General features: G+C 38.4%; 1 long non-coding RNA gene across 1 annotated transcript; it reads left to right on the top strand.

Moving 5' to 3' along the window:
• Positions 1–1,175: 1,175 nt before the first annotated feature.
• Positions 1,176–5,682, top strand: LOC131196150 (uncharacterized). Its single transcript, XR_009154642.1, has 3 exons — positions 1,176–1,240; positions 3,623–3,770; positions 3,974–5,682. It is a non-coding gene; the product is annotated as an uncharacterized LOC131196150 (long non-coding RNA).
• The last annotated feature ends 3,081 nt before the right edge of the window (positions 5,683–8,763 follow it).

Below are 8,763 nucleotides of genomic sequence, written 5' to 3'. Positions count from 1 at the left end.
GGTGATAGAGACTGAAAGTGGGGTATGTGGAAGCTGAAAATGGGGCATACGGAGGCAGTGATAGGCGGCAGCGATCCCTGCAACCTAGAACAGCTAATTGTCAGTGTTCTGGGAGGCTGATCCAACCACCAATCAGCTGCTCGTGCTAAATCAGGCTGTGCTGAAGCTGACCAGGTTGTTTGCTGTTTGCTGTAAGGAGGCAAATTACTGGGAGGCAGATTTTTTTTCTTGTTTTCCTTCCCAAAAGCAATAATAGTCCAAAAAATACAGTATTTTCCCCTACATAAGCTGGAAGCTTAAACAAGAACAACAATGTCTTAAAATTTATCCAATCGATTATGATAACTTACATGGGTAAGGATCCTGTCTTCTGTTTCTGTCCTTTGAAACAGCAAACAAAATATTTTTTTATTTATTTTGATCAGTTTGCAATCTTATGAAAATTGGAACATAAACCAATATAAATCTGCATGTAACATTTTAAGTGTTTGAATCTGTCAGACATATAATTGTTAGTTATTGCCTCTCGATGCATGATATTAACTTTAGATTTCTCTCTTATTATGACACTACTTTGCAAGAAAAGGGGATTCAGCCTTAAAAATTATTATTCTTTCCAAATTAATTTCTTCAATTTTGCATAAGATTATAAAATGCTCTACATCAATAAAGTTCAAAATCTGTGTTTTAAATATCCTACAGTGTCGATGAAATTTAGTCCCCACCAACCACCCAAGCTCTGAATATTGTGGATGAAAACATAAAAATGCTATAGACGGTTTCGTTTTGTTTTTTTATTTTTATTTTTTTTAAAAAAAACCTTCAGAAGTTGGGTGGCTGAATTCTAACTCCACGTTTCTCTGACATTTTATATTTTCTTTCATTTCATCTTCTCAGCTACAGTGAGTAAAGGCGGCTATATTTATATCTCTGCTTCCGTTCCAGATGGGACATTAATAGATATATAGCTTGCAGCTGCACACAAAGAATATTATAGGCTGGGTTCTTCTCTCCCTCTCTACACAGTATCGGTTCTGTTCCATTTTGTTATTTTTGTTATGTTTCTGGTTTTCATTGTTTTTATAAATTAAAAATGGAGCATTGTACATCTCTCTCTCTCTCTCTCCCTCCCTCCCTCCCTCTCTCTCTCTTTCTCTCCAACTTTCCTTTATTTCAGATCCAGTGGCTTCTATGCTACCACACAGCACCACGATTCTCCAGAGGATTTTGAGAACGGGAGGTGAGTCAAAGGAGCAGAGCGGCAGGGATTTTTGTTTGATTCAGGTTTATTAACTCGAGCATATGCTCTCTTTCTCAAATTTGTTTTCTCAGCCGGTGGCACATTGCACCATTGCCCAGTTCCATCAGTCCTGTGGAGAACCATTTTGTAGTGGATATCGAGGCATCTTTAAAATGAGATAAAGGCAATAGAAAAAGAAAAAAGCAAAAAAAAGCAAAAAAATATACCCTTTTAATAGCAGCTTAGAATCAGAGACTCGGTGTTTTCTTAATATATTGAAATATGTACTGTATAAACATGGCACATTCCACCTACTGAAACATTTGCTGGAACAGCTCACAAAAGGGAATTGCTCCTTTAATTCTTTTTCCTTGCCCCGCTAGCTTCCAGCCGATATTCCAGAGAGATATATCATCTCATTCTTTTTTTTTTTCCCCTCCTACTAATAAATGCGAACAAGGCTGTGCTTTTTTTCTAAGCAGGAAGTTTTTTCCTCTCGGTTTTCATAGTTACGCACTGTATTTCGTACACCTCGGTTTCATTTCTAGACAACATTTTTCTCCCTGAAGTACAACTGCATTAATCTCTGTTGCTGCCGCATTTTGCATGACAGCAGAATAATTACATTTCAATACAAGTAGTCCTCAACTTATAACAACAGCAGTTAGATTTATATACCACTTTACAGTGCTTTACAGCCCTCTCTAAGTGGTTTACAGCAGGGGTCTCCAATTCTGGGAGTTGAAGTCCACCAGGCTTAAAGTTGCCAAGGTTGGAGACCCCAAGTTTACAGAGTCCGCATATTGCCCCCAACAATTTGGGTTCTCATTTTAGCCACCTCGGAAGGATGGAAGGCTGAGTCAACCTTGAGCCTGCTGAGATTTGAACTGCCAAATTGCAGGCAGCCGGCAAGCAGCAGAAGTAGCCTGCAGTACTGCACTCTAACCACCGCACCACCGTAGCTCTTATAACAGTTCATTTAGTGACTGTTCGCAGTTACAATGGGACTGAAAAAAATGAGTTATGACCGTTTTTCATACAACCATTGTAGCCTTCCCATGGTTACATGATCAAAATTCAGATGCTTGGCAACTGATTCATATTTATGACGGCTGCAGTGTCCCAGGGTCATGTCATCACCTTTTGTGACCTTCTGACAGGCAAAGTCAATGGGGAAGCCAGATTCACTTAACAACCCTGTTACTAATTTAACAAATGCACTGGTTCACTTGACAACTGTGGCAAAGAAGGCCATAAAATGGAGCAAAATTCACTGAACAAATGTCTCGCTTAGCAACAGAAACGTCGGGCTCGATTGAGATCGTAAGTCAAGAACTACCCGAACTACAAAAAACTTTTCCCGGAACATGAGCTTTTGACTCTTTTTGGAAATTCTATTTCCAAACAACACACAAGAGAAAATGAAAATCTCATGTGTTTCCTTTAACCATCTCTCTCATTGTTCCTCCACTTATCCCCCACAACCAGTTCACCTTAGGGCCTTCTTAACAGAGTCCCAGTTGTTACCTTATACGTTTGGTTGAAAATTGCAGCAAGATACGAAACCCAGCACAGGTTTAATTTATTTTTACATGCAATAATTTGATCCATTTAAGCTGTGAGACTGACAGCAACAGCCAATGGACTCTGCTGGAGTTCTTCTCAGTGGTATAATAAGCAGTCAGAACAAAGGCATTCAGTGAGTTTACATGTCTGTTTAAATCTTCACAATCTGTTGAAGGCAATAATTTGGATACTTCTTGGCTCCTGTAGGAATAATGTAGTCTTGAAACATCCATCAGTATTATTATAAATCTTTATATAGGTGGACGGCAGCTGAGAGTAGAGACTTGCCTAAGCTCAATGACTTCCTGATTGTTTCTCATCTTAGTCATTAGCTGACCAAGCGACTCTAACACACGAGACGTCAGGAAAGGACTGATTCTCTCCAAAAGTCGTCCACAAATTATAATTTTGTTTTGACATAAGTGGAAAAATTTTTAAATGCATGTGGAACGGTTTTTTTAATCTGAATATTCATAAACTATATTTAACGTTAAGTGAACCTGAATAATCATCACATGTTTCAGAAAGTGTCAACGAAGTGTTCAGAATAATTATTGGGATAACTTTGTTTTTTTCGACTGATATTTTTTAAAGTCTTCACCTAGACCCTTTGCTATATATATATATATATATCCTCACACATTTAAAAAGTTCTGTCCACAAGAACAAAGTAAAACCATGTGCAACTGATTTTATAGCCTGCAGCTAAACACTTCCTTCAAAAGTTTTGCCCAGTTTCATTATTTACTCATGTCTCAAGTGAATCATGCAAAACTATATTTTGGCTCTTAAATCATCCTTTCCCTTTCTTCCCAGCAGGGTGACCGTGCTTCAGGACTTGATGGGTAGAAGAAGACGAGGGAGGAGGTAAAGGAAATAATGAATTCACTCCACCCTTCCAGGCAGAAGGAAAAGTGCTAGTAATCAGTCAGATGCAAGAAGGTCAAATTAACAATAACAAAAGGTACAGTATAATGAAGTGATGGGTGTAGCCCTGACATGAATGCCAGAATACTTTGCCAGCAGAAACAAGAATGAACAGCTAGGTACATGATGTCATTGTGAAATTAAGTTTAATTTCCTAAATGCAGGTGAATTTTTCCTTAGAAGACACGTTTGTCCCATCAGTGAATAAACTTAATTTCAGTCCTGTTTCATCATTTTCAGAACTTACCTTATTAAAGCTGAACAATATAATTCAAACCTATGCACGGTTTTCTGGATATGTTTAAAAGGAAGACTATGGGAATGGGCTGGAGGAATACCTTGTGTGGATTGGCAACAGTTTTACTGCATCTGGATTCAGGTATTTATTGTTTATTCAAGCAGTTCAAGATCATCATATATATGAGCTCTCCTCAAAGCAGGTCTATCAATTGCTTTCAGGATAAAAATGATTCCAGCGTCCTATGGAGAACTTACGTCAGAGTTAGATGGCCTTGTGTTCTTCATAGTTTTTGTATTACATACGGATGAACATGTTTTCCCATGAGAACTATCTACTCTGAACTTTGGCAATGAAGAGGAAGATATGCTTGCAATATACACATGTAGCACATAGACTGAACTATTAGTCCCTAATAGAATTGGGGACTGAACTGAATTCACTTTTAGTTCCTTACAGTGTCATTCTTTATTTATTCTCTGTTGCAATTCTTTGGGTTTTCTCTTTGAACTCACCATCATTCCCAAACTGCAATGGTGTTGTAACATTTCCCCCCCCCAACACACACACACACACACACATACACACACACACACAAATACTCATGTTCTTGGGACTCTTTGCAAGGAGACTTATGCTTTGTGGCATTTCTTGGAATTATCATATGACCACACCACATTACATGTCTCATGAGATAAATGAGACATCTTGGAATCTCTGCTTCATTGATAGATCATTTTAACCATCTGTTTTTAATTCTTTCATTTCCACACTGTCACCAGTTAAGGTTTGGAAGCTGATCATATGTGACAAGGGCATTCTGTATGTGTATATAATGCCTCTGAGATAGACCCACAGACATATGCACGGAGGCATTTATATTACAATTAGATAAATGAGTTTGATATTCCGTCGTTACTCTTCTTTTCCCGTGTTTTAAATATAATTAGGGGACAAAACAACACAGTTCTCAGTACCCCAACAATTTGAATTGAAAAGAATTCATCAAAAAACAACAAATGTAAATCAATCTAACACATCCAAAAATAAAGCATATTCTATGGGGCTGTGCAGCAATTCAAATTTGAAGAGGAAAAGGTGATTTAGGACACACGTGAGCATATAAGGTCACATCTGTTGGCACCTGCATAAATGAAACATGGGTCTTCTTCGGATTGTGCAGAGGCAGCTATGCTGGCCAAGAAAAAGACACAACTTTATGAAGTTGTCAGCGGATATGACATGAGCATTACCTCATTTTGTCAGTCATCTCTTCCCCTTCAGATATACGTAGCCATATTTATACTAAGACTGTTCTCCACATATTTATACTAAGAGTTCTCCACTCCTCTGAATACAACAAAATACCTTATGCCACCAGACTTGAAATCTTAGGTTTAGAAAATTTAGAACTACGTCGCCTTCGACATGACCTGAGTTTAACTCATAGAATCATCTATTACAATGTCCTTCCTGTCAAAGACTACTTCAGCTTCAATTACAACAATACACGAGCACACAATAGATTTAAGCTTAATGTTAACCGCTCCAATCTTGATTGCAGAAAATATGACTTCAGTAACAGAGTTGTTAATGCTTGGAATACACTACCTGACTCTGTGGTCTCTTCCCAAAATCCCAAAAGTTTCAACCAAAAACTGTCTACTTTTGACCTCACCCCATTCCTAAGAGGTCTGTAAGGGGCGTGCATAAGAGCACATGTTTGCCTACCGTTCCTGTCCTATTGTTTCCTTTTGTTATATCTAATTAATATAGTTATTACATACTCATACTTATATATATGCTTATATATTGTATAGTTATTTCATGCTTATGCTTATATATACTGTTTGAATAAATAAATAAATAAATAAACTGTACATGTTTTGAAAATGATTGTGAATAAGTGCTCTAGATCTCACACAAGAGCATAATTAAACCAGCCTCTCTAATTTTCAGCCTCTAACACAAGCGTAAAGCAACATGTGCTGCTATAAAGAGTTGATTCATTAATTTTCAAAGCATTAGCAGCCTGACTTTATTTAACTCAGGGGTCTCCAACCTTGGCAACTTTAAGGCTTGGGGACTTCAACTCCCAGAATTCCACAGCCGGCAAAGCTGGCTGAGGAATTCTGGGAGTTGAAGTCCACAAGTCTTAAAGTTGCCAAGGTTGGAGACCCCTGAGTTAACTAGTTATCTACCGCCTTGCTTTTTCTGTAAAATAATTGTCTCATTTTCAGATAATCCAATTCAGGTTTGACTTTGATATGACAAATAAGATAAAGGTAAAGGTTCCCCTCGCATATATGTGCTAGTCATTCCCGACTCTAGAGGGCGGTGCTCATCTCTATTTCAAAGCCGAAGAGCCAGCTCTGTCTGATGAAGATTCTGTGGTCATGTGGCCAGCATGACTAAATGCCAAAGGTGCATGGAACGCTGTTACCTTCCCACCAAAGGTAGTCCCTATTTTTCTACTTGCATTTTTTACATCCTTTTGAATTGTTAGGTTGGCAGAAGCTGGGACAAGTAATAGGAACTCACCCCATTATGCGGCACTAGGGATTTAAACTGCTGAACTGCCGAACTTTTGATCAACAAGCTCAGCACCTTAGCCACTGAGCCACCGCATCCCTCAGATATGACAGGTAGAAAGGCAGAAACAGAAGAAAAATAGTATCATGGCACAACGATTCCTCCTCCCTCTTCTCTCCACCCACTCCAATTTCATTGGCTTTCATTTCTATGTGGAAAAAGAGGGATCAACAATGCAATCATGCATTTGCAACTAGATATTACTGGATAAATGAAATTTATTGCCTTTACAATTTACATTAAGGCCTTAGAAGAAATCTTAGTGTTTAGTTTAGGAGAGCTGCAGAACATAGAAAAAGGAACTGCAGGGCACGCCCTATCTTTCTACTCCATTGCCGCCCACACCAATCTGGAAGCCAAAACGGGGTGTGGAGGCACCGCACAGGCCCACCGTACCGCATTTTGGGCCTAGAAAGTCTCCTGCACCAACCTGGAAGCCAAAAATGAGGCACAGGGGGCGGGGGGCGGAGTGCCTGTGGGGAGGGGGATGTGAGGGGGACACATGCACATGTGTAGGGGACTCACACGCATGTGTGGGGTCGGGGCACATCCATGGGGGGTGCTCGCATTGCATTTTGGGGGTTCGGCCACACACGCGTGCATTCGCACGCTTGCATACATGCTTTTGGCACTCGGCACCAAAAAGGTTAACCATCACTATTTAATCTATAGCGTGGCATGGTGGATGCCACAGTGGCATTGCTTACTCTGAACAGACAGTTGATAAAACAGGAAATAACAGATGAGTATAGGGACATGAACTTATCAAGAACTAGGATATTCATTCAAAGAGCACCTCTTTCCATTTCAATAAAGAAGGAAGGAGAGGGAGGAGAATTGTTAAAACTATCCATTGTCTTCCATTAGGAAATCAAAATATTAGTATATTTGTGCGGACATTTGATTGTGGGGTCAGAGACAACTTCTCTAGAAATGTCATGTCTGTTCTTTTTATTATTAATCTCTTGGCTGAAAACAATTTTTCTTTAAAGAATGCAGGATAAAAAACAGTGAAATCTACTGTCTGTTGTAAACTAGTGTAATGAATGGGAAGGTCTGTTTTTCCTCACAGCTCTATCACACTTTCTCTTACATCCAGCATCAAATTTGCCATGGGAATAAAGAATGGAAACTCTGTGTTTATCAGAGGAAGATCGTCACAAATTAGTCAGCAATGAAACATACTGATAGATGTTAACCTAGAAACCAAAAGAAAAAGAAGAACAGCGTTTCAGCTGCCCCTCTAGTTTCTGGAAAGGTTGAAAAGAACTGAAACATGACAGAGAAAGGAAATCTGCAATGCTTCAATTACAAAAAATCCTCATTTAACCAAGACAACTAATTCTCTTCAAATGTGTTCTGGACACAAAATAATTACGCAAGATAACTAATTCATTGAACTCATAGAACTATCTCAACATTTTAATCAAAGTATCAAGCATCTAGTATAAGGGTATATACATCTAGTATAACACTACCCATTAGTCTAAAATTTAAAATACTGTGAAATGTAATTAATTGCAACACTATGGTTTCTAATTAATTTAACTATTTCAACTAAATTTTAAAGATTGATTTCCAATAGAATAGAATAGAATAGAATAGAATAGAATAGAATTTTTTTATTAGCCAAGTGTGATTGGACACACAAGGAATTTGTCTTGGTTCTTATGCTCTCAGTGTGCATAAAAGAAAAGATATATTCATCAAGAATCATAAGGTACAACACTTAATGATAGTCATAGGGTACAAATAAGCAATCAGGAAACAATCAATATCAATATAAATTGTAAGGATACAAGCAACAAAGTTACAGCCATACAGTCATAAGTGGAAGGAGATGGGTGATGGGAATGATGAGAAGATTAATAGTAATGCAGACTTAGTAAACAGTTTGACAGTGTTGAGGGAATTATTTGTTTAGCAGAGTGATGGTGTTCAGGAAGAAACTGTTCTTGTGTCTAGTTGCTCTGTTGTTCAGTGCTCTATAGCGTCGTTTGAGGGTAGGAATTAAAACAGTTTATGTCCAGGTTGTGAGGGGTCTGTAAATATTTTCACAGCCCTCTTTTTGAGTTGTGCAGTATACAGGTCCTCAATGGAAGGCAGGTTGGTCGCAATTATTTTTTCTGCAGTTCTAATTATCCTCTGAAGTCTGTGTCTTTCTTGTTGGATTGCAGAATCAAACCAGACAGTTATAGAG

This window comes from Ahaetulla prasina, chromosome 3 (assembly GCF_028640845.1).
Source record: "Ahaetulla prasina isolate Xishuangbanna chromosome 3, ASM2864084v1, whole genome shotgun sequence".
Taxonomy (NCBI): Eukaryota; Metazoa; Chordata; class Lepidosauria; order Squamata; family Colubridae; genus Ahaetulla; species Ahaetulla prasina.
This window is presented reverse-complemented; position numbering and strand designations above follow the sequence as displayed.